A 26,802-nucleotide genomic window follows, 5' to 3' on the forward strand; every position below is an offset into this window, starting at 1 on the left:
AGGTTCGTCACTTCAAGTGTCGGCATAATTTTTCTCTACATAGATATTATTCATATCATAAGAAAATATTATATTTACATATAAGCATGTTTATATCTCACAAATAATTATTTATCATGGTCTAATCGCTTATCAAAGTGAATCCTGTGACCCAACGATCCTCCCCATTAACAAACATCCCTCCCAGTAACCTTTGTGGAGATGCAGAGGCAAACACGGTCTCCAAATAACAAAGGTTACACACTAACATTCCTTCCCCCAATCCCACCTGACTGCAAGGACGTGGCCAGCGCCGTTATTGACCATGTATGAATAGAGGCACTGAATTATGCACACAGAAGAAGATTATGGCTGATCCCAGCCGATCTTCTAGTTGATTCTTTGTGCATTTTCACTGACTTCGATCAATCACGGAATAGCAACTATTGATATGTGTAGTCAGTCTAAGCTAAGCTAAGCTAAGCTAAGCAAAATTTCACTTATAAGATATCGCATAAAGGCCTTCTACGTATAAAAGTGGAGGCGATATACGTGCATATATTATGTGATAAATAATAGCATACAATGTGAGTGCATAAATTTTCTACCGAACTAACCTGTGATCTTATGCGACTTAACTTATGATAACAAATGTTGATTTGACAGCTGCTACGGATTGATTCGACTTACTTTGTACAAGTGTACGGGACGAAACCAGATGTACAAATGAACTCAGAAGAGAAGCGTTTTATGCGAGGAAACTCATCAATCTAACGATTTTATCCACTGTGTTTTGCGGGTTCGATGTGGTCTGGGAATGCGACTTCTGCTTGTCTGGGAAGGTCCGCGAAGCAATCATGTATAGAAGTAGTTTTAAACTTTTGAACGACCTTTGAACGGTCGGGGAAAGGGTGGAGACAGGTGGAGACAATAAAAGAGCATTTAAATTGGTAAACATATCGGATTTGTTAAGAAATTTTCTTGAAACCTTCCGATCTCAATAAATATTTTTTCCAACTGCCCCCTCAATTAGCCATATTTGGCCCGTAAATTTTGTAGGAGGGAAGCAAAAACTCAAAGCTAAATTTGTATATGCCTACTGGTAAAATACTCACATAGTCATTCTGTTATTTAAAGATTACGAACAAAATTTTCCTTACTATCCGCATTTTCTCCAGCGTGAACTAACTAAACTAGCATTGTTCCTAAAAGCATCCAGATGAAACTATGATCTTCAATTTTTTTTCTTAGAAATTCTGTGACGAAATATTGACGGGATTGAAATTCTAAATATTCAACAACCAGAGGCGTCGCGTCCGCATGTGCAACATGTGCACTGCACAAGTGGCAATTCGTTCATCCAAACCACCTACAATATGTACTGCTTTTATAATAATTCTTCCAACAAAATTTATCCCATTCCCATTTAATGTTTTTTCTATTGCTGATAGGTTGCAACACAATTTTCTCTTATCAATTATTAAATTTTACTAAGCAAATGAAATGCAATAGCTGGTTCATGCGATCTGAGATCTAATTTTCCTAACGCGCTTCGCGCGATATATGCTCCGCAACATTTTGTTCCATGCTACACTTTGCTGCTGTGACGATGGAAACCAACGCGTGCACTCTCATCGGGAAACGCGCTGCCTTGTATCGTACACGCAATCCTGCATATGTGGTAGAATGCTTTTTGAACTACAAATGCCAGTGTGTTAGTAGTTAAAGCGTCAACTCTGGCCGGTGCACAGTTTTGCTACATCAACAAATTTGATCAGTTCGAGCGTGCGGATGGCGAGATAAGAGAGAAATCAGTTCACGAGAGAGATCCATTTTGCTTGCTCTCACGCTTGTGGTGTGAAATGCAGGCGTGATTTTTCTGGCGGCTGGCGGTAGGAAGTTTTTGCTGGTTGGCTTGGCACTCAGTACTCACGCTGTTGCTTTTTGTTGTTTACTGGTTAAAACCCGCGCTGATAACATGCAGCATTAGCACAGTGGTACTTACGGTGGCCAATCAGATGACAACCAGAAAACTAACTCAAGAGCGGTCGCGTCCTTCGTCAACCCCAGCATCTTCACGCTTGTAGTATGTTTTACAAGTCAGCATATTTCATGATGCGTGCACTAAGTAGGGTAAAAAGGGGCAATGTGATCATACGGGGTAATATGAGCCACCTTCCATTTGAACTTAAAAACCCGATTTTGATCCTAATAACTTCAGGACCTCTTAAAGTATACTTCAATTAGCCATCAACGTAAAAACCGTGTGAAAATCTGATTTTGTACTTCATATATTCATGAAAATCTAAAGCGTCGATGCTACTACGAAAAAAATATACACACTTAAAAAAATTACGGATCTCAACAGCTGAAGCTTCGGTGAAAAATCACCGAACAATCTGTAAAATCTTTGAACGAAATCATAAAGAAAAATAAGAAAATGGCTCAGACTGGGAATCGAACTCCCGACCTACCGATCAGGAAGTAGGCTTGCTACCGCTAAGCCAGCTTACACTGCTTGTTAGTGGTGTGCAAAAACTGCAACGAAAGGAAGCTCATGCCTGCCAGAGCGACTGTCACACGATTTCACAGAAGTTCGGTGAAACTAATGCTGTTACCGAACAGTTCTTTAGTATTTCACAGGGTTACAGTAAAATTGTTTGTTTCACGGATTTTTTCGGTAAAATAATAGATTTCACGGATTTTCTCTAGTAAAATAGTTAATTTCACGGATTTTGTCGGTAAAATAGTAGATTTCACAGGAAAATCTGTAATTTTGTTGTTTACAGTTCAATTTCGGTGATTTATTTCACAAGATACTGCGATTTATTTTAAGTGTGTATGATTTTGGATGTACAAATAAGCTTTGTATAAAGTTTTGTTTATTGTTTCTAATTAAATACACAGAACTTGGGCGAAAAGAAACAAAGCGACCTATAGTTAGGAATGCTACTATTATGTAATCACAATCTTATAAAAACCCTGAAATATTTTTGTTCGATAGAAAAAAAGTATGGTCAATTTTCAAAATAAAAATTTTACTATATATCTCATACAAAGCAAGAAGAAAATAATAAAATCTGAAGTATGTTTGATAGCTCAAACATTTTTTTGAGTATCTTATTTATTTATTTATTTATTTATTTATTTATTTATTTATTTATTTATTTTGTCACATTTGAAATGTGAAAACACATGACTTTTCTTCGAGATGCAGTTTATTGTTTTTGAATTGAAATGAAAAAAAAAAAAAATACTGATCGTTACTGAACAGTAATTTTATTCGTCAGTGCTGCTGAAATCGTTACTGATGACCCGCATAATTAGAATTATTTTTATGTTCAAATTTACAATTTGCCCATAATCATGAAAAATTGGTAAAATAGAAAAACTATTGGTGTAATTGATAAATCAAACTCAACAACCCGAATTGCATATGTTATCTTGAACGTTTTCAAACAACTGAAAAATTAGAAGAAATCTATATTTGAACACACATTTTTTATTAAAAATAGTTTGAATCCAAGGTATACCTAATAATGACAAAAATAAAATTATACTAATTTAGAAGTGCACAGGTTGATAATGAGGCCACGCGACGCCTCTGTCAACAACCATTCTCGAAATCTTCACGAATCCATCAGAAGGATTGTTAATTTGATATTTTGCTGATATCTGTAGTACTAAAGATTCAATTTTTTTGCAATGATTCTTGATGAATATCTAACAAGGTTTTGAAGACGTTCTGCTAAAAATGTTAACGAATTCTACCAACGGCCCAAGAAGTTCATTTGCATGTTGCTTAAAATATTTAAAGCACTTTTCAGATATGAAGCTTGATTTCTACCTAATTGCTCAAATATAGTGTATAAGCCTACTGAATATATTTTTATGTTATAATCGTATATTTTGGCAGGCAAAGATCTTACCCCAGTGACATGTATTATGTTCATTAATTGATGATTTTTGAATAAAATTGTCCAAGTTGTTTTTGTCGTAACTTACCGTTTACCAGTCATAATCGTGATTTATGTTGTAAACAAGAATATGTTAAAGGAAAATAGTGAACATCGAATTTATTTTGCTCTCTGTGGTTTCAAACATACTGGCACACAATTACATCCAGCATCGCACAATTAGCGCTTATCATTGTTTTTTAATTATATAAATGTATACAATAAAAAGGGAGTGATTTGTTGGGCTTCAATTCGTTCACAATGAAACTGCTTTAGGTTACCCGCTGTGCCAGGCTCATCCAACTGTCCCACAGTGGTCCAGATTCAAAAATTCATGGCAAAATATACGCATTTTTAATATTTGGCAAGTTTTGATTATTACAAGTGTTGTGGAACATGTTTCAGAGTTGCAGACCCTGTTTTGGGCGTATTTTCCATATTTTGGTGGTCATAGAACAAAATTTTAACAAAATTGCGGTTTTCCATACATTTTGAGGATTTCAACTTTTTTCACAAAACGATTGTTTAGGCAAACTTAGGCAAGATCATTATTCTTTAATCGATTCCTTAAACTTTAAAGAGCATTTGGGTAAGATTGTATTATATAAAGACACTGTCCTTTTATTATTTTAAGTACCTACAATAACACCTGGGAATTTAATGGTGTTAACAACAGACGAAAATAAATTTGCATGCGGGATAGTTTTTAGAAAACTGGACCACTGTGCGTCCCCTGTTTTCAAAATAATCCCTGAAAGTTTAGATACAGATTCTGTTTTATTTGGGATGAAAAGAGGTAATTGGTCTGATAACCAAAGAAATTATTTCGATAATTCGTTCCAGGGACAACTCCGACTATGGTCGGAAAATTTCAACCCTTCGCAGTAATGCATCAAACATTATTAATTGTTTTAATTACCAATACGGTTAGAACCGCTACCCACCGCTTAGAAGTGGAGTGTGTCGCTTCAATCAGCTTCGGCAGATACCCGCGGTCAGGGATTGGAGTGTTGCTTTTCATATTGCGCCAGCAAACGTTTCCGTCAATTTTATTACCGATCTTGAATAACCCTACACTCAATCCCTGCCTGTGGGTGACTAGATATATGCAGATCAGAAGACGCGATTGACGAGAAATTCCTCTCGAGAGCAATTTGAATACCGGATTAGACCACACGAGCTGTCTGGTAGGTAGATAAGTATGTTTTGCATACCGTCCGTCCGTACCTGCTGCTTGCTTTACGTCAGAGTTCAGAACTTGCACTCGATTCCGATTTAACCTGATCGATTGCGTCTCCGGTGCTGATGTGTATCATATTGTTAGGCTTCCCGGTCACGATCACCTATTTTTTATTGTGTTACAATATGACAGAGGTATTTTCCCTACATGATCTTTTCAATGTCAACGAGAGGTGTTTTTCCATATTCTTTCGCTCAATCAATTTAGGGTGGCTGAGTCAGAGATAGTGGTAGTACTACCACTATTAGTAAAAGTCAAGAGAACAAAAGATACTGGTACACATACTCTACCGATCTCTGTTTAATCAGATGCCGTTTCGGCAGTACTAATCAAACATTCATTAACGGAGGGAGACACTTGTGAATCACACGATCCACCTACACATCCGCACAGTGATTGCAGCGTGAGAATGATTGCGCGCCGGTGAATCACTTCCTCCTACGTTTAAATTTGAATAAAATTTTATACAATTTCATGTTAAGTTTCGCTCTCCAACTGCTCGTTAGTGTCAACATTTGTAAGCTGAAGCGGCAGAGCGTCGTCTGTCTTCGTTTTATCACGCATAAATTGAATTGACTGATTACAAACAAAACGTATATCTATTTAACGGTGCGGAAGCTCGGCCGCCTTCCAGTCGGGCACCCAGCATGACCTAGACAATGCCTTGCAGTCTGAGGCGGGGAAGAGTGGTAAATGGAAAAGCCCGCTGCTGTCCCTGACCGGTCGGTGGGGTCGTTTTCCTCATTTTCGTCATCGTCAACGGCGACAACGGTGTGTGGTCGAGTTCAAAGTTGGTGTTTGATCGATACACAATGGAAACCACCGCAATCGCCTCTCGTAGGTCTCCGATATGGCTCATCCATTCCACAGCAGACAGGAAGCAGGAAAGAAGGGAGGCAAAACTAAAATAATAATTTTAAACTATTTAACTGCTCGACTTTTTCTGCACTTGTATCCGTTCGCTCATTTTCTGTCTTTTTGCTGGATTGATGGAACAATGTCGACAGGGAGGTATTTAGGTTTGTTTGGGTTTGAGTTGCTGCGATTATTTTTGCTTCATTCAATAGTTGAATTTGTGTTTCTTATTGTGAAATAACCTTTCAAATACACATAAGGTGAAGATGAATCGAAGCCAAACCAAATTTTCAAGAGCACAAATCTGGAGAACCGAATACCCTATCGAGCTGAAAACTTAATCGATTGGTCACCACCAGCTAGTGACCAACCGATTGAGTTTTCAGCCCAAACAAATGTTTGGTTCTCTAGATTTGTGCTCTTGAAAATTTAAGGTTTGGCATTGATTTATCTTCACCTTAAATGAACTATCAAAGAAATCTTAAACTTCAAACGATGAAAATGCTGCCATTTTAGATGATGATGATTCCCATCGTTTTACCTCCAATGGAATCATCTCGATGTCTAGTGTTTTTTTTTTTTTCAAGACTATATGAAGTTTTGTTTCGTCAACATTTACCCAGCTTATCCATATAAATCTGACATATATTCAACTAATTTTTATAGTTTCGACTACGAATGACATGTGAGATCTAAATTAGATAATGATTCCAACTTTTGCCTACGTAAAAAACGGCCCCAGATAGGTCAATTTCATTTTCCGTCTAAGCTAGTAAATTTGTATTGTATTGCATGTTGAGCTGTTCGGTAATCCAATACGGTAATTACTACGCGTAATAAATTAAATAATTTGGTTGTTAAACTTCATCATTCACAAAAACAAGCTTAGAACTGACATTTGTAGAGAATTGGCCACCCACAAAACGTAACATGATCGACTTTACTTCCTTATTGTGGTATCTCTCCATTTTGTAACCTTGTACAGATCTAATTAACTCGTCTGTCATTTATGTGACTAGAATCCTTAGAATGAGACTATTTGACCATGCCTGAGTTTGCTTTGGAAACTTATGAAATTTGACACCAAAATTTGTCAGTTTGAAAGAACAATAAAATTGATCCACAATTACCACGGGAGGAAAAGATCTGGTAATCACTTTTGGCTGGTGATGCGATCCATGGATAAGGAGGAAGAATACGACTCTTACTTAAAATTTGTTATGTATTTTTGTCTCTAGATGACAGGTGTTTGATAGAAGATTTGAAAAATAAGTCAACATCCATTATGTTCAACCATACAAAAGACGTTTTTAGTAATGGCGGAAAGAGAAAAATATATGTACATATATTGAAATTATACGAAACAGGAAAAATGCCGACACTTGTAGTTTGCTTGTAAATTACATAGAAGCAACGCTGTCATGAAAAAAATATGTTATCATAAGCATGAAACGAGTTCACCAGTTGATAATCTCTCTTCGGCTGAACACGAATATCTTTTCACATTCGCACAACCGCACGAACCGCGAAACTTCTCGGCATTCCGAAAACGAACCGTCTTGCTCGGGCTTTAGGGCTCTTCACCAATTAGCTAGGTAAATGTTAACGAAAAAGGAAGTTTGGGACATTTTTACTCGATTCGACCCAGTGACCCATCGGAATAACTTCGAAGGAAATTGACAAATTGGCAGAATTTTAAACTTTTTCTTCCATTTGCTGGGCAGACACGGATTGATATGAAACCTCGCCATCGCGTAGGACTCATCCTTCCCTGAACAAGGAACAAGAGGAATGCTACACATATAAATATGTCTTCTGTGATTTGTTAATTTTTTTCCGTTTTTCTCCTTTATTAAATTTATTGCATGACTGTCATCCTTGTTCCGAAATATGATTCCGACAAAATATAAAAGAAAACTTCTTTTTTATATGGGAAGAGAATCCTAAAGGCTTATCCCAATTTTTGTAAGAAACGCTTAAGTTTAGGCCAAAAAATTCATATATACTCGATTTTTACAAGTTTCCGTTGGTTTAAGTACAAAAAACATTTTTGTCGGTTTTTAGATATTTTGTAACACCCCTTGGTTTAAAATCAAATTTTGTGTGAATTCTGTGGCGCCCTAGTGGCGTTTTTGTCGACAAACGATCGTCAAATATGATCAAGAGACACCGCTTGGATGACCTTTGTTCCCGCAATAAATACGGTAGACAAACTTCCAAAAACTTAAACGACTCGCCGAATTAAAACTGCAACGTTTATTATTACGGCTGGCACGTTAAAATTTTTCTGTTGGGATACTATTATTCAAAATGATAGATTTTTCATCTCAATGAATTCATTGCCAACGTTCCTTTAATTAAATATCGAAATTTTACATAGACTTACGTTTACAGGGAGCCACAAATCAACCCAACTTCTTTTGACTCAATTCGGCTCATCTATGGGATAACCCAAATTTGGATTAAATGACACGTAGCTATGATTAGGTAGTTTTCATTTGCCAGCAGCTAAAAAAATAACTTACTGGACAAAAAAAAATCTACCCAGCGTTAGCTTTCGAAGCCTCAGTAGTGATTTAAGTAACTCAAAGTTGGGTAAACTCTAAAGAACCCAAATTTGGCTTATTCCATTGAACTTCGATGCTGGGTCGGTGCATCTTTCTCTGTTTTTGCCAACATTGCTGTTGCGGGAGAGGCAAAACAACCCAAAAAAAAAACTTAATGCAGTTTACCCATATTTGAGTTTAAAGAACTTTTTTTTGGGTAGTCTGATTTTTTCGTGTGGTGCGCTTAATTGAAATCAAAATGTAAACACGGCGCAAAAGTGATAGGCGATTTTTAAAATAATATCGATAAAAGGCTCATAACATTGGGCGATACTGACATTCTCGAGTACGTTTTAGGCGAAACCTAATAAGATTTTTGAGAACGAGATTGCAAGGGAAATTGTAGGATAAAAGTGTGGTATTCTTGGAGATTTTAAAACAAGGTTTATGAAATATGAATCACAGTGAAAAGGTTGAGCTTGAGCATAAGCTTGATTGGTCGCTCGTGGTTGCTACTCGAGTTTCAGCTGCACTTACACAAGGAATCAACCAGATGACTGATTGGGACTAACAAACACCCTCAGTGTATAAGTGCTGGTGATCTTTTATTTTTAGGCGATAATGTTGCCTGCCACGTCAGAATGTATTACTTATTCTTACTAAATTTTAGGAAAAAGAAAAAGAAATGAAAAAGAAACTAGAAAACTAAGGAAATTAACACTAAGAAAAAACTTTAAAAAACTTCAAATCAAAAAAACTAATTATTAAGGCGAAATTTTCTGAACCATTCACATTTAAGCCCTCTCAGGATCTATCCGGGAGAATCACTCACTTTACACACTTCGTGCTTTAATTTGCACAATTTAAGAGGTGGCGGAAGCGGTATTTGGTCGTTAAATAATAATACTCTAACACTAAAATTCAATGTTAATTCACTGATTATTTTTATTCAATATTAATATAGGGATTTCTAAGGGTTAGGAAAGGGATAATTTGCACCTCGAGGTATCAAAGGCTCAATGAGGTATCAAAGACCAATGAGGGGAAAGAGATTGATGGTGCATTTGATCGGCTCCCACAGTAGACCGTATATACTACTGCGCCAAACGCCAGTACATGCGGGAATGTATGGGTTGGGGGAAAGGCATGACAGAGAAGTTTGCTCTTTGGTTAGCTGACTGCCTTTGTATCAGGCGTAAGCAAAGGCGTTTTATAATGATGAGATATAATGGAATCGTAGGGAAACGGTTTCTTGTCCGTTTCTGGTTCTAGCGTTTGCTATGAACGAATAGAGTATGAGTGTGATAGATTGAGAGTGGAAGATAGAAGCAAGTGAAAGATACAACTATAAAGTACGATGAAAGGGATTGAACCCATGACCTTCTGCATATGAAGCGGAAGCGGTAGCCATTTGACCACTATTACAGTGAAAAGGTTCAAGTTGGAGTATATTTTCTCCAATTGGGATCAAAAATTGCAGTTATTGTAGCATTACTCACCGCTTTTCGATTTCTTACGACAGACGGTTTTACCATAGAAAGGTTCCCGCTGAATTACTAGATTTTTCAGAATCCTTTTGATCACCATTTTTGTTGCAGGTAGTGACGATGGAACGTCGTAGAATTAGTATTGCGTTTTCAGCAAACTTTCTACTCGCTTCAATCGCTACAGCCCATAGTATAGCAATTCCTTGGATCAAGAATAGTAACCACACATTACAAAACTGAGTGCATCCAGTTGATAGCATCAAGTAACGTGCTTGCTGTTGTTAAGCATTGAGTTAGGCGATGCTGTCAGTTCCATAGAAGAACTGTCAAAAAGCTTCCCGATCAGCTGATTTAGAACGTCTTGTGAATAGGCCTTTTGCAAAGACAAACACGCTCAGAAATCATCATAGTGGATAAGTTAGCTTCACACAGCGAAACAAAATTGGTTTTTGATTTCTCAAAGTATGGCAAGTTTAAACACCGCTAGCGCATGACGGCTCACCATAGTAGCATGTCCGAAAGAACTTGAAACTATTCAGAATCAGAGCTACAGGTCCAAAGCCCTGATAAAGGTGGATGGTTGTGATAGCTATGACCGTGGTCATCATAAAAGAACAAGCGGATAATGATGTATAATTTCAGCACTGAGGAGCTAGCCCCTCTAGCACGATACAGATAGCGCAAACCTGTTTAGGTGGCCTATCGAAGACTCTTCACCAACCAAGAAAGGCAAAAATGAGCAAACGGATTGATTTTACGGCAACAAACCGGGCAATGAATTAAGGACAAGGATTGGAAAGTCGGATATTGGAACGTGAGAACTTTGAATGAACCCACGCGTGTTGGGCTCCTGGTAAGTGAACTGTCGGCGGGAATGTCGGCGTGAACGTGGCAGCTCTCCAGGAAATACGCTGGCCAAAAACTGGAGAACGTGAATTCCGAGTGGTGGATCCCATCGCCGTTACTTTATTCCAGTATCACATCTACTACAGCGACGCGTGACGGTGACAGAACAGAACGTGGAGTTTGCTTCATAATGATTGGGACGCAGATGAAGCAAATAATTCGGTGGAAACCGGTAAGCGATCGAATCTGTGTGTTGAGAAAGAAGGGCAGGTTCTTGAACTACATCCTGATCAGCATATATGCACCAACGAATGATAAACCATGAAGGACGAGATCTATGAGAGCCGAAATGAAGCCTACGGAGCGTCCCCAAAACAAGATATCTAGATAGTCATCGGCGACGCGAATCGCGCAGATCGGGAAAGAAGATTTTTTCTTGCTAGAGCGATGGCAATCAGCCTACTTCACACGCAAGAATATCCGCAAACACATCTGGCGACACCCGAGTGGCGATGCCTGCTGCCAATTAGACCACGTGCTGTTGATGGCCGACATTTCTCAGATGTCATGGATGTCAGGACCCTCCGAGCTTGACTTCGGTCGCGGTTATCTAGCGTTACGAGTTCCGGAGCTAACAGAACGCTGCGCTTTAATATCCAACGCTTTTCGACTGATGGGATAGCTGCACAGTACCGCCAGCAGCTTGACGATCAGATGGGAAGAATTAACGTTTCTGGAAATGTCGGCAGCCTGTGGGACCCTATCCACGAAGCTGTGACAATAACGGCGCGGGGCGTGATTAGCGCTGAACAACGATGAAGACGCATCGACTGGTTCGATGAAGAGTGTCAGAGAGTGACAGACATGAAGAATGACGACAGATGCTTGGAGCCGGTACCCGACAGAACAGGGCAGCGAAAGTTGAAGAAAAAGTATTCCACCGCAGGAAGAAAAGGCTGCACGTAGAAAGTGTAGTCGCTGAAGCTCTGCTATCTCAACCGGAACGATAATCGGAGATTATATGCAACGGGCAATGGCGTCCGGCACAATACCGTATCAGTGCCCGCCATGTGAAAATACCGACAAGGAGCACTTTCAGCAATTGTTGAACAATATTAATGGAAATGTAGCGAGAAGCAGGATGAATATTGGTGATGACGATCAAGCTGTGGACCCACCGACCAGGGTTGTTAACGTTAATCAACGATAAACGCCGTTAACGTTGATTGTGCTCTAGATCAACGTCAACGTCGTTGCGTTAATTTTCATGGTTGTTAGCGTCAACGTCAACGTGTTTGCGTTGAATCAACGTCAACGATCATCGCTAACTCAAGCGTTGATTCTATGTTTCGAAAATGTTCTCCGAGAATGTTTCTAATCATCAATAAACAACACGTTTCTATGCTGATACCCCGTATCCATGGAAAATTGATTGAAAAATATCTAAGTTCACAGTGCAGACACCCAAAAATCAGCTTCTTTGAACGTCAGTTTGTGATTGCTTGGGAGACCTCTTACAAATTGTAAAGATGTTCCTAGTAATATTGCATCCGTATTATGACCTCGCTGTTCCAGCAACCCACAACAATGGGCTGAAACCGTTACCAGAGAGCGGCTTCCTTTGCCTCCAGCCAGCACACGACGTCCTTTTTTACCCATCCAACAACCAAATGTTTCTGAGTGACCGCCCCCAGGATGACCCGACTTCTCATTGCCATATATACAAGTTGTCATAAAACCCTAACATACCATAGCAGACAAAAGTATTCATTGCAATCGAAAGTGGCAATGATCGTAGAGCAGATTTTCCCACTTCCGATATTATTGAGCTCTCATATAACCAGCATTCCCACTAAATCCGAATAAGAAATATTCAGTTAACATTCCATAAAACCTGCAATGAGATCAAGCTTTTTTTTCTTCTAAATAATCGTTTCTGAACATGGTATGTTTCAGTGTCTAAGTTGAAACCGTTGATACTGTCCACACAATTCGTAATTATCTGGTTCTTTTTTTTGCCATGGCATTCATGTCTGCCATCTGGTTCAGGTTCTAATGTCAGTAATATTTAAAATGTTCACTCTTTATTTATTATTTTGTAAACTGAATTATTTTCTGGGCTTCTGCATTTACTTATTTATAAATCAATCGAATATGACAACCCGTAATATGTTTTTAGATATGAGAATCTTAAAAGCGTTAACGCTAGAAATAACGAAGTCGTTGACGTTGAATCAACGCTGTACGTTAACGTTATCGTTAAATTATTTTTCAACGCAATCAACGCAAGCTTCGTTAACCGTTACAGGTTAACGTCAACGGATTAACGAAACGGCGTTAATCGTTGATTAACGTTAACAACCCTGCCACCGACCATAGGAAAGGCTAAAAAGGCTATCAGTGAGTTGAAGAACTGTAAGGCTGCTGGGAACGATGAGATCCCGATCGAACTTCTCAAGCACGGTAGTGAGTAGCTTTTGCAGTCGATCGACCGAGTACTACTGACGGTATGGGAAGACGAAGAAATATCCACCGGGTGGTTGGATGGCCTCATACGCCCAATCTACAAGAATGGGCACAGACAGAGGAATCATCCCGCTAAATTCGGCGTACAAAATACTATCACGCATTCTGAGACCGCTGGAGGAGTCCTTTGTCGACGAGTACCAATCTGTCTCCTTTTTGTCGTGAGCGCCACTCGACAACCAGTCAGATGTTTACCTTGCGAATGATCCGAAATAAAATCCGGGAGTATAGCTTGCAGACTGCTTACTGATTTCAAGGCGACTTACGATTCAATGAAAAGAAATGAGCTGTGGCACATAGTGGCTTAACATGGTTTTCCGGCGATATTAATTAGGCTGATACGAGCAACGCTGGATGGTTCGAAATCAAGTGTTCGGATTGCAGACGAGGTGTCAAGCTCTGTTGTGACGTTAGACGGATTATAGCAGGGAGACGCACTTTTGAAATTACTGTTCAACATTGAACTTGAGAGTGCTATTAGAAGATCTGGCGTGCAGAGAAACGACACTATCATCACACACTGCAGTGCACTGTTGCACATGCTCTTTGGCTTTGCGGACGATATAGACCTAATTGGAATCGATTCCAGGTCAGTGGAGGAGGCCTTCGTGTCTCTGAAGAGGGAGACAGCGAGGATAGGCCTGACCATTAATTCTACCAACACGAAGTACATGTTTGTATGTAGAGATAGAGGTAGGCTTGGCGATGTAGGTGCTGAGGTAGTGTTTGATGGGGATGTGCTTGATGTTTTTGAACAATTTGTTTATCGTGAAACACTTGTGACGTTTGACGTTTCCTGCGAACTGAACCGAATTGACGTTTACCGCTGCTAATAGGGTCTTTTACTAGCTTAGATCACGTAATTTGCAAACGGAAACTTAATTCGACCTGTATAAAACATTAAGAATAGGCTAATTTTAGATAAAATCGAATTTTATACCGAACTGCAAGAAAAGCCATAAAGTGCTTAAACTCTTTTATTTAAATTCCAAAATGCTGAGTGTCACTTATAAAACCTAATGCAACCCTGTCTAAAATTAAGTTTAAAACGGTAGAGAATGGAAAATATGGTATTGTATCTGTACCGCAGCTGGCACGATAGCAATTTGGGTCACACTCTTCGTTAAAAAAAGTTCTTTCAATGGTTCCAGTCCCATTCCAGAACAATGATTGCGAAGTTCATGCGATGTTCTGTGTAGTGGTGTTCGTCTGAGTGCATTTGCTCTAATTGTATCGTGTAACAGTTTTCAAGGTTTGCACCTGATCCATGGGGCCAAAAGAATACACGGTCACGTGTCATTCATGGAGATTGACGGCTAATTTTAAAATATTTTCTATCTGCCTACAGTTTGAGTACACAAGCAATTTAATGAATGTATTTGTTTTTGGAATTTGAGTAGGCAGTAGTTGAGGATGTAACTGACATGCTTTCAACAAAAGCATGACATTTTGACATAATGGTTTTTGATCAGAACGAAACTTTGTTTCGCTTAGCGGAGCTACTTCATGTACCTCTACCGCAAGGTGTGATATCCGGCAACAAAAAGATAATGTTCGCACATAAATTCCATGCCAACGATAATGACCCGTTATTAAAATCTCTGTAAACATATTATTAAATATTTTCCACAAATTCCTATCCACCAAAGTCGCCCGCAATTAATATCAATTTACATCGACCAGTTGCCGTTCGTTCGACGGTAGCTTGTAGTCACTCACAATTCACTCAGCCGTAGCCGGCAATAAAGCTTTCACAACAACCGAACGACACTAATAGCGCACTTAAGGACAGCATTTTGTCACTTGCCGCGATCTGCTAGTAGGGAGCAACATAAATTACCAACCAACTCAACAGCCACTGGGGGCTGTTCATTAATTACGTAAGGGTTTATTGGGGGAGGGGGCACGTGCCGTCAAGATTTTTTTTTTGAATTTCATACAAAAAATCTTACCATGAGAGGAGGGCAATCGAAAAATCCTCAAAACCTCATACGTAATTGATGGACATTCCCAGGTGGGTTGCCTTCACTCGAGCTCTGCGTGCTAGCTATCAATGGGGCCAATTCTGGGCATCCCAGCTGCCTCTTCGTATTTCCCGAACAAATTCAATCAATTAGTGGAGACAATGGAACTGCTCTCCCATGCAAAGCCGCTGGGAGGAACGAAACAATTTCAAAAATGTCACCCCTTCAACTCTATCAACACTCATCTTCCGAGATCGCTATCGAAATCGAGTGTCAATGACATTGCGTGTTTTCAATTGACCGTGGGTTATACATATCAATTGGAAGAATGTCGAATGCGGCTGGATGGTGGTGAGTATGTCGTACAGTATTCCTCCCATGAAGGGATTCTTCTTCTCTGGATTCACGATGGACGCATAAGTTGCGTTCTACGAGGTTCAACATTGTACTTGTCGCCCAGCAAACCAGACGTCGTGTATCAATGTACAATCAGAATCAAATATCTAGGTGAACTTACAGTTGCGGTCAAAATGTCTATTGCAATTGAGGCTCAAGAATCCATCATTCAATCATCAGCAATCATCAAAAACGAAAAACCAGTTTTTTCGTTCAAATTTCAAGAAGTCCTCATAAGAATCTATCATTGCAATCTAGGTAGCAAGTGTAAAACATTGCTTAAATTTTGAACATAAAACTGGTTTAGAAAATTTGTAAAACGATGTAAACGACGATTTTTCTCTTAAATGGTATAAGTAGTATAATTCGGGTTTTCGTTTATTTATTTAGTAAAATAAGGCAAAGCCAAAAATTTTAAAGAATCCCAAGATGACTATCTGGAAAGTTTCTAAAAGAAATTTTTGGAAGTGTCTGTAGTAAGATATTTTTCAAGAATACATTCAGTTTGTTTACGTCATTAACGAATTTCCCAGAATAATTACTAGATTGTTTGTAAAGCCATGTTGGGAGACTCTGTTAAGTGATTTTATGGAAGGATCTCTGGAAAAAAAATCCTACAAATGCTATGAGCAAATCCTCGAATAGTATATAATTGTTGAAGTTCTAGAGACATTCTTGAAGCAATGCCTTGAGGAAAGACATATCCGAGAAACAAAGTCCAAAAGAATAAAGAATCAAATTGTTATTTACGGAAAAGGATGGTTTTATAGAACCAAGTGAACATTTCATCATCATTTGTGTAAGTTGATTGCTTTTTTGTACTTTATTGTGCCATGACTTGCCTGTAATGCAAAGTTTATTTCTTAATGTTGATCTTCAATTTCAAACTTAATCTAGTTTTGCACTTTTCAATGATTCGACAAAAATACCCTAATGCAATCCACTTGTTCAAAAGCTAATTTAATAATTATTTCATTGAGTGTTGCCTTGAATTAACCCATTAAATCATCCGTAGCTAATAGACTCATCTTACGCTGCAATTCCTGGACTCAAATCTGCCGCGAAACTAACTGAAATCATATTCATTCATGCATTCATTGGGCTGCCTGCATTTAGTTATTATTATCGCTGCACAAATCTTTACGTTTTCTTGATGGCACATATTACTAATTACGTTTTACGATTCCTCCGGTATCGGAGAACCCGTAGAAGACGAGGAGAAGAACGACGGTTTTTAGCGCTGCTCAGTTCAATAAGGTACCTATATTTTAATACCTCATCCCGAGTGCTTGTGACAAATGACATGGCATTAAGTCCAGGCACGGTGACCCGCAAGACTTTTATTATGAAATAAAGATTATTCACCAAAACTTATTACAAGGCACGATTTTTGAGGTCATTCTTCAACTAAATTTTCAAAAAATACCTAGAAAAATTCCCGAAAAACCATTATTTGAAGTTATTAATTAGGGAAGCTTTAGATAATCCATATTCGAATTATTTACTCAATAGCACAAAAAAACGCCTACCAAACACCCAACAAGTTTCCCAAGTCATTTACTACCTGCTTTTACATGTTTCCACTGTAACAAATATGTGTATTTATAGTATATGGACAAAAGGTCGAAAGACAAAAGGTCGAAAAACTCAACTGACAACTGGCTTAAGTATGTTTTGTATCGCTTACCGGCTTAAGTGTAATTCAATGTAATTTATTATGTTCAGTGGAATCAAAGGTATCAATTTACTCACATGGATCTCTACTAATTCCATGGTAAATATCGTTTTCGTTTTATTTTACATTCAAATTATTTGACCAGCCTAGTAAAGTATGCCGCATGTTACTTGTTCATCTTTACATCAGCATACCTTCGTGCATTGTTGGGTTTCCCACCAGTGTTTCGACAAACAAAAATGTGATTAAATGTGAATTGTTTTGGACAAACATACAGTCAAGCCTATAGGATTCGATATAGAAGGGACCGTCGATTCATGAAAATATCAGGTCATGGATCAGAAATACTACAGAAAGTTAACAGTATGTTATGCCGAAGTAGAAGGTAAAAAAGCTTATATTATTAAATCGATTTAGACACGGCATACTCTAAAGGGCTGGTTACTCTGTGTGAGGTTTGTGAAAAGAATAATTAGCAAAGAACGTCTGATTTATCTCCAACATAAACATCAAGATTAAATTAAAATTCTTTGTTCACCTATAAATCCATTTAACATAGAAAGCAAATTTAAACTAAACTAAAACTCTACGGCTTTTCATAATGATATGACCACTCATAATTCTTCATATATAGGAAAATATAAATAAAGTACCTAGTTTGAATAAAGGGCTACGAACTTAAATGAGTCGAAAATTTGTTCATCAAAATAAGCGTTATGGATATACTCAATGAATATTTGTGAAAAAATGGGCTTTACAGATAGATATGATCACTTACGCAAAATCCAAAAAAATGTTGTTAGTTTTTGTAAACAACAATTAAATTCAAATTTTCAGAGTTCTGTTTGATCTTTCGACCTTGACACTTGCTTTTGCCGGGGCAAGCGACGAGGGCAGGATCAAACATGTCGCGCGTCGGTCTCGTATGTGAAAAAGTGGCGTGATTGGTGAGTTCGGTTGAAGAAAGTGAACAAGTGCCGCGATCGGTTAGTTCTGTTTGATCTTTCGACCTTGACACTTGCTTTTGCCGGGGCGAGCGACGAGGGCAGGATCAAACATGTCGCGCGTCGGTCTCGTAAGTGAAAAAGTGGCGTGATCGGTGAGTTCGGTTGAAGAAAGTGAAAAAGTGCCGCGATCGGTTAGTTCTGTTTGATCCTTCGACCTTGACGCTTGCTCCTGGGCAGTACGTCAAGAAAGCCCGAACAGTTTTTTTTATTCTTTATGGGTCGCGCGCTTATTTTTTTTTTCCTGAGTGCGTTTTTATAGCCGAGCAAACGAGTGAAGCCGAAAGTGGATTGTGGCTGCTCAGTCAAGGATAACGGATCAATTGGTGAGCTCGTTTCATGCTACTATTTCTAATCTATAAAATATGTATGACTGCACATTCAATCGTTACAATGGTGGGATGTAAATATGATTTTTCAACAAACTATGGATGGTTCGTCACTGTGAGTGTCGGCACAAACTCTGATTCATGATTTATTTATGTTTAACATTTTTTTTTTCAGAACACCTCTTATACCTTTATTTTTGTAATTAAAAAAACATTGAATGGTTCGACACTACAAGTGTAGACTTGCGAAAGGTTCACTTTATTCAACAAACTTTGGATGGTTCGCCACTGTAAGTGTCGGCATAAGAATAAGAGTGTTCTATGATGTCCCAACCAATCGAGTTTTTTGTTTCTTTTCAAATGAGTGAAATATAATAACACATGCTTTCGTCCTGACAGCTGTAGGAATGTTACATTTAGGTATTTGTTCAACAAACTTTGAATGGTTCGTCACCTCAAGTGTCGGCATAATTTTCCTCTACATAAAAATTGTTCATATCAAATGAAAATATTATATTTACGTATAAGCATGTATATATCTCACAAATCATTGCTTATCATGGTCTAATCGCTTATCAAAGTGAATCCTATGACCCAACGATCCTCCTCATTAACTAACATCCCTCCCAGTAACCTTTGTGGAGATGCAGAGGCAAACACGGTCTCCAAAAAGCAAAGGTTACACACTAACATTCCTTCCCCCCATCCCACCTGACTGCAAGGACGTGGCCGGCGCCGTTATTGACCCTGTATAAATAGAGGCACTGAATTATGCACACTGAAGAAGATTATGGCCAATCCCAGCCGAACTTCTAGTTGATTCTTTGTGCATTTTCACTGACTTCGGTCAATCACGGAATAGCAACCATTGATATGTGTAGTCAGTCTAAGCTAAGCTAAGCAACAATTAAATTCAAATTTTCATACAAAATATAGAACAGCAGTTTATTAATAAGACGACGGGAAAAAAAATATCCAGTGTATTTTTGATTTTTGATAATTTTATTCTGTGGGAAATTTTGATGTTTGAATAATAAAATAAAAAAAAACTGCTCACTAACTTGGAATACATCCTTAAAATATCCTCAATAGAGTAATCTTCACCTAATCATTTTCCCAACAGTCATATTTTGTCATAACTATCTTTGTCTTATAGTTAGTTTTGAGACGTTTTTGCTCATATTCATTGTTGAATAATTGCTAATTTTGTATTTCTTCCAAATTACTTCCTTCGGTTGAAATTATTTCATATGTTTGGCAGCACTGTAATACTGTAGCCACACGGAAAAAACAGTTTACCTAATATTTGAGTTGACTTTACCCAAAATTAAGTATATCGATTAGAGCGGTTCCACAGAAAATGACGACTTTTTTCCCAAATTTTATTTTTATATTTTTTGATTTGGATGAAATTTTGCACATGCTTTCTTTATGCCCAAAAATGCCTTTTTGCATCATCGGCTCGCCATTTTGACTCTAGCCTTACTTTTGAGAAGGGCCTAAGAAAAAAATCCTTAATAATTTTCAAAAAATTATAACTTATAAACGGTTTGTCCGATCATTTTGGTACCTTCCGCAAAATTTTAGGTTATTGTTGGGACTATCTGGAAAAAATATACACTGTAAAAAAAATGTTGTAATATTTTATATATCGAAAATAAAGCTTAAAAATCAATTTTGTCAAAAATCGAATTTTTGATTTTTTTTATTTTTTTATATGTTAAAGTATACAAAAAACGGAGTCTTTTGCACAGTGGGTCAAGATGGAGAAATCATGGACAAAAAAGTTATGATTTTTTGAAAAAACGTGAGTTTTTGAAAATGGTCATAATAAACTTTTTAAATATTTTTCAACTCGATTTTATGAAAGTACGCAAAATTTTCAACAAAAAAGGTATCCGGAAAAATCAGGCTAACTCTTACCGTTTTAAAGATACAGCGATTTTAATACAAAATTATGATATAATTTTCAATTTTCGGTCATAATAATATAACTTAGAAACGGTTTGTCCGATCAGTTTGGAGTCTTCCGCAAAGTTTTAGGTTATTGTTGGGACTATCTGGATAAAAATATACACTGTAAAAAAAATGTTGTATTTTTTTATATATCGAAAATAAAGCTTAAAAATAAATTTTCTCAAAAATCGTATTTCTGATTTATTTTTTATTTTTTTATATGTTAAAGTAGACAAAAAATGAAGTCTTTTGCACAGTGGGTCAAGATGGAGAAATCATGGACAAAAATGTTATGATTTTTTAAAAAAAGGTTGATATATCAATATGGTCTAAATAAACTTTTTGAATGCTTTTCGACCCGATTTTATGAATGTACGCAAAATTTTCAACAAAAAAGGTATATGAGAAAATTTTGCTAATTGCTACCGAAACATTTGAAAAGTTTATTATGACCATTTTCAACAAGTTCACCTTTTTTTTAAAATCATAACTTTTTTGTCCATGATTTCTCCATCTTGACCCACTGTGCAAAAGACTTTATTTTTTGTCTTCTTCAACATATAAAAAAATAAAAAAAATCAGAAATACGATTTTTGAGAAAATTGATTTTTAAGCTTTATTTTCGATGTATAAAAAATTACAACATTTTTTTTACAGTGTATATTTTTTTCCAGATAGTTCCAACAATAACCTAAAACTTTGCGCAAGACTCCAAACTGATCGGACAAACCGTTTCTAAGTTATATTTTAATGACCGAAAATTGAAAATTATTTCATAATTTTGTATTAAAATCGATGTATCTTTAAAACGGTAAAAGTTAGCCTGATTTTTCCGTGTATCTTTTTTGTTGTAAATTTTGCGTAATTTCATAAAATCGAGTTGAAAAATATTTAAAAAGTTTATTTTGGCCATTTTCGAAAATTCATTTTTTTTTTCAAAAAATCATAACTTTTTTGTCCATGATTTCTCCATCTTGGCCCACTGTGCAAAAGACTCCATTTTTTGTCTACTTTAAAATATAAAAAAAATCAAGAAAACGATTCTTGTGAAAATTGATTTTTAAGCTTTATTTTCGAAATAAAAAAATTACAATTTTTTTACTGTGCATATTTTTCTCCAGATAATTCCAACAATAACTTAAAACTTTGCGGAAGACACCAAACCGATCAGACAAATAGTTTCTGAGTTTTAATTTTTTGAAAATTGTTAAGGCTTTTTTTCTTAGGCCCTTCTCAAAAGTAACGCTAGGGTAAAAATGGCGAACCGATGATGCAAATAGGCATTTTTGGGTATAAAGAAAGCATATGCCAAATTTCAGCCAAATCAAAAAATACAAAAGTAAACCGACATTCGAATTCAAATGGAACCGCTCATTATTCTCTCAACCCAAAATATCTCAGCCCAATAAGCCAAATTTAGGTAAATGCATTATTCTCAATCTTAGGTTGAATGTACTCAAACCAAATATAAGTAATTTTTTCTTGTGGCTTCAAAGGCAAAGAACCTAATGCAGGCCTTGGAAATTTATCCAAATTTGGGTTGTAGGGCTCAACTACGCTTTTGCGTTGATTCATTTTTTATTATTTCAAGAAATGTGTGCTTCCGAATTCTCCAGGGTTTACGCCTATGATTTTTCATGCGACGTATTTTGCGCCAAATCGTATTCCGAGCTGGCAGCACCCTCTCAGATTTCAATTAAATTTTCAGAATGTGTAGACCTTGACAATATAAGCCATTTTGTATACTAAGTTTTTTTTTAAATTCATCTGGACTATTATTTGAAAAGAGCCAAACTTTATCACCCGATTTTTTTTTCCAAAATTAATATTATCGAAAAACAACAACTCCTACAAAAAAGTGTGGTTTGGGAGACTTGTAGATAATTGTCTAAATTTTTGTTTAAAAAACCAAAAAAAAACTTGTTTGAAGCCTGCACTAAAAAAAATATATTTTCTGAATAGATTGACTTACGATTTAAATTATGTTCATATATATTATTTCAAAGAATTTTTTTAGCGTATCATTTTCAAACAAAACTAAACAAGTGAAAGTCACAATCATTTCAAAATTTAATGCTGCTCAATAAGCGAGTCAACTTTGTCTAATAAGTTTAATTTGATTAATCAAGAATTTGTTAAAAAGGGGCTTACATTCCCAAAAAAAAAAAAAACGTTATTTATGATGTTGTCTAATAATAAGGCAACGTTTGATACTGTTACACTTCCGTGTTGACAACCCGAAGTGCAGTGCAAATATAAATAATCCCAGATGTAATCGAATTAAGCCATATCGTCAGCGATGGTTGTGGTTGTGAGTCATGTCATGGTTAGGCCTGCCTGACCAGAACCACATAACACATTCCTATCAGCAGCAGTTAAAAATAACAGAAGTTGATATAATTTTGTTATCAAGATGGCTTTGCTCTCAACTTGTTATATTTTTAGTAACACATTTATAACAACATTTGCTATATTTTTGACATCGCATTTATAAGTTTGTTGCAAATAACACCCGGTGTCATAAACAGTTACATAATTTGAAATAATTTTGTTATTTTGTAACATCCTTGCAACACATTCTGTAGTAATTATGTTATAATAATAATAGGATTTGTTACATTTTAGTTTAGTTTGGTGCAAATTTTGTAAAAATTTTTGTCATTTTAACTATTAACGGTACATGTTTTACAACAACTGATGATATAAAAAAATCATTTCAGGGGAACACACTCTGTTATAATCTTGTTTCTTCCATCTGGTCGGGTGTGCATTTTTTCCAATGTCGATCAAATTTCGATGAATAACACAAAATTTGTAAACCTTCTTCTGACATAATACGCATTCATTTTTTTTTTCTTTGAATGATTGCTGAGTGGAGCATGTTTTGGAACAAAAATTGTAATGTAAGAAATCCATAAAGTAACAATTAGTCCTAAATATAACTTATTGAATGAAAATAAGAGACAGGAAAAAGTCTTTGTAACAATATTTTCTTTTTAAAATGTCCATTTCGCGATGTATAGTTGGTAGTAAACACAATTTCCTTTCTTGAGACCAAATTTCATCCAATTAAAATATGGCCATTTTTTAATCAACTTTATATTTTGAAAATATTTTTTTCAGTGTTTGCCACAAATGAAACAATTTTAAGTACTCGATATTAAAAAAAAAACTGTTCAATCAAAACTGACTCCCTTATTGAGCTTTATTGAATTCTGGATGAGTGTCCTTCACTTGTTTAGTATTGTTTGAAAATGACACCCTAAAACAATCATTTAGGATAGGAAAAAAAAATAGTCAGGAAAGGCAAAATTTCATTGAAATAAAAAAATACTTATTTTTAATAGACTTCACATTTGTCATTTGTATAGTATTTTTGTTTTCAAAAAATTGTTATTCAAATATTTAAATAATTTATTACAAGTGATCTTTATAACACTGTTTTGCAGGAGCTGCCATTTTTCGATTACAAAATGATCAAAAGTCGGGTATAAAAGTTTGGCCTTATTCAGTTGATAGTCCAGATAAATTTTGGAAAAACTAATTATGCAAAGTGGCTTATTTTGTCAATGACTACACATCCAGATAACTTTATTGAAATCTGAGAGGGTGCTGGCTGTTCGAGTTGGCGCGTAAAGGCTACCACAAATCAACGCATTTTTTTCAGCGACAAAAAATCCCCACGATTTTGTTGCTGTGTCGCTGCAAGCACTGTTATATGCGACCATCTAGACCAGTGGTTCCCAACCTTTATGCAGCTGCGACCCCCTTTGAAGTTCTACAAATATCCCACGGACCCCTGAAAATGGTTGATTCTGAAATCGATAGATATTGTTAGCAGCCATACCCAAAACACGTAAATATTGCAAGAATTCTGGTATCATCCTTCGTTGAAGTCCACTAAGACTCTATTCAAGAGTTTTGACATTATTTTTCAAAGAATCCGATAACAACTTTGCACACTTATATCAGAATGCCGATCTTAGCTGTGCAAATCTCGGTTAAAATTCGTTTCCTGACATCTCAGCAAAAGTGACGTTTGATGTCAGCGGCACCCAAAGGTACTGCTATAAACAATTTTGATTTTTGCTGACATTTCAGTTAAAATGTGCTTCTGAAGAGCCAACTATGGCTTGTGAAAAAAACGTTGAAAAAGTCACCGGTAACTCTCTGAAAGCTTTGTCAGATATCTTCCAGGAATCTATCCAAAAGTTCTAAATTTCTGCCAATAAACACTACTGCTGATAGATTTAAGTGGATTCGGTGAATAGTTTTCGTATTTCTTTTATCCCGCCAATAATTTACCAAGTGGGAATACACCCAGTCAACATTTTGGTTGGTATAACTTTTGTTATACATCATTCTATATGAATCAATTCAATCGTATAGAATGCATGAAAAGGCTATATACCTACCAAAGTGGAGGCTATATGCGTACTTGGCACGACTTTTCCAGACATTTTGCGATCAGATATACGATGCCACAAAATTAGGATGAAAATTTTAAAAAAAGTTTCCAGCAAGTCTCGAACGCGGGACTTCTGGATTAGGAATCGGACTCCTTACCACTGTACCACTAAGGGATACATGTTAGTAAAATGATTATTTGCCAATATTAATACATGCTTCATGTACAGCTACAATTGCTATGTTGTTCTTTGAGGCCCATCGCCAGCAGATACCAAATTTGAGTGGCAATTTTTGCTAAGTTATTGCGATTTCATACGATGCTTTCTGGATTGATATATGATCTGTCAGTTTATACAACTTAACGTGATTCTATGTTGCACTATTTACGACATGTTTTGTTGTCAACACAGATTGTCGTTTATGAATCGTATTGGGGATTTATATGCAACTTATGTTGACATTGATAGCGCTTAATTTGGCATCTTGTGCGATTCTGATTTCTGACGTACGAATATGTGATTTTGGATGCACATTCTTATACGATACGTGGTTCACTGGGCAGTGGGAATCTGCCAAATTTAAACCAAAATTATGCAAAGAATTTGCTATTCATACCTCATTGAACGTGTTTAGATTAATTGTCAAGCTCACACTGGGAAAAAAATAAGCAAGACTGGAGATAAAAGTAAAGAACGACTAAAAACTGAGTGATTCCACCTGACAAGTTCTTATAAACAAATTGGTATTGAATGTATTTTATCAGTTATGGCTTTGTTGAAAGTTAAATCAAATAAGTTACATTTTTGAAGTGTTTGTTGTATAAAAACAGCAACTAAACATTTATTTGAAATAGCTTCGCGGACCCCCTGTGAAGCTGTTACGGCCCCCTAGGGGTCCGCGGACCACCGGTTCAGAAACCCTGATCTAGACTGACGCTGCGAAAATCGTTGCGAAATCGCGTCGCTGAGGCTCAGACACTGCAAAATGTGCATGCAGCGAACTACCCTTCTACGTCTACTTGTACCATGTTCTTCGTAAACCTTATGGACGGCGGGAGAAATATGCGTAGAACGGCGCGAAACAACGGAAATTATGGCGATTGTTTGTCGCTGTCACAGTAAAAAATCGCTCTGATTTGGGGGAGCTTTAATGCGTCATGCGTAAATGAAGATCTATTCATTATTCCTGAGTACAATAACATCTGGTTTTCCGATCACTGAATGATTGTTGTATTTTGAAAAATCACTACTTATTTAGTGAGTATATGAGGTGTTCTAGATCACCCAAAAACTTTCTGAAGTAAACACTTTCAATCGTGTGAACTAATAAGCATTTTCTGAAGGTTTCTTTTATGATTACGTCTTATTTTAATTTACGGACCGATGTTCTAGGTCCTCTATGGACATTATGAAATATAGGCCAAAGGATTCACAAGTGATCTTCTATGCAAATGCAAAACTTATCATAACTTCATAAATCACGCTTGTAGACCTGGAGAGTATATTCCAGAGTATTATGAAGTTTAGGGCAGGTATGCCGAATCATATGTATTATTATTTCATAGTTTTAACCCTTCTCAACCAAACTACTATCAATCGATAACAAAATTTGATCAAGTTATTTCTGCGAAACA

At 36.7% G+C, this 26,802-nt stretch overlaps 1 protein-coding gene across 1 annotated transcript in view; it reads right to left on the minus strand.

Moving 5' to 3' along the window:
- The window catches only part of LOC5569868 (P protein), a 255,338-nt gene that overhangs the window by 183,005 nt on the left and 45,531 nt on the right, over positions 1-26,802 (minus strand). The gene's annotated exons all lie outside the window — the stretch shown is intronic.

The sequence above is a fragment of the Aedes aegypti genome, chromosome 2 (genome assembly GCF_002204515.2).
Source record: "Aedes aegypti strain LVP_AGWG chromosome 2, AaegL5.0 Primary Assembly, whole genome shotgun sequence".
NCBI lineage: Eukaryota > Metazoa > Arthropoda > Insecta > Diptera > Culicidae > Aedes > Aedes aegypti.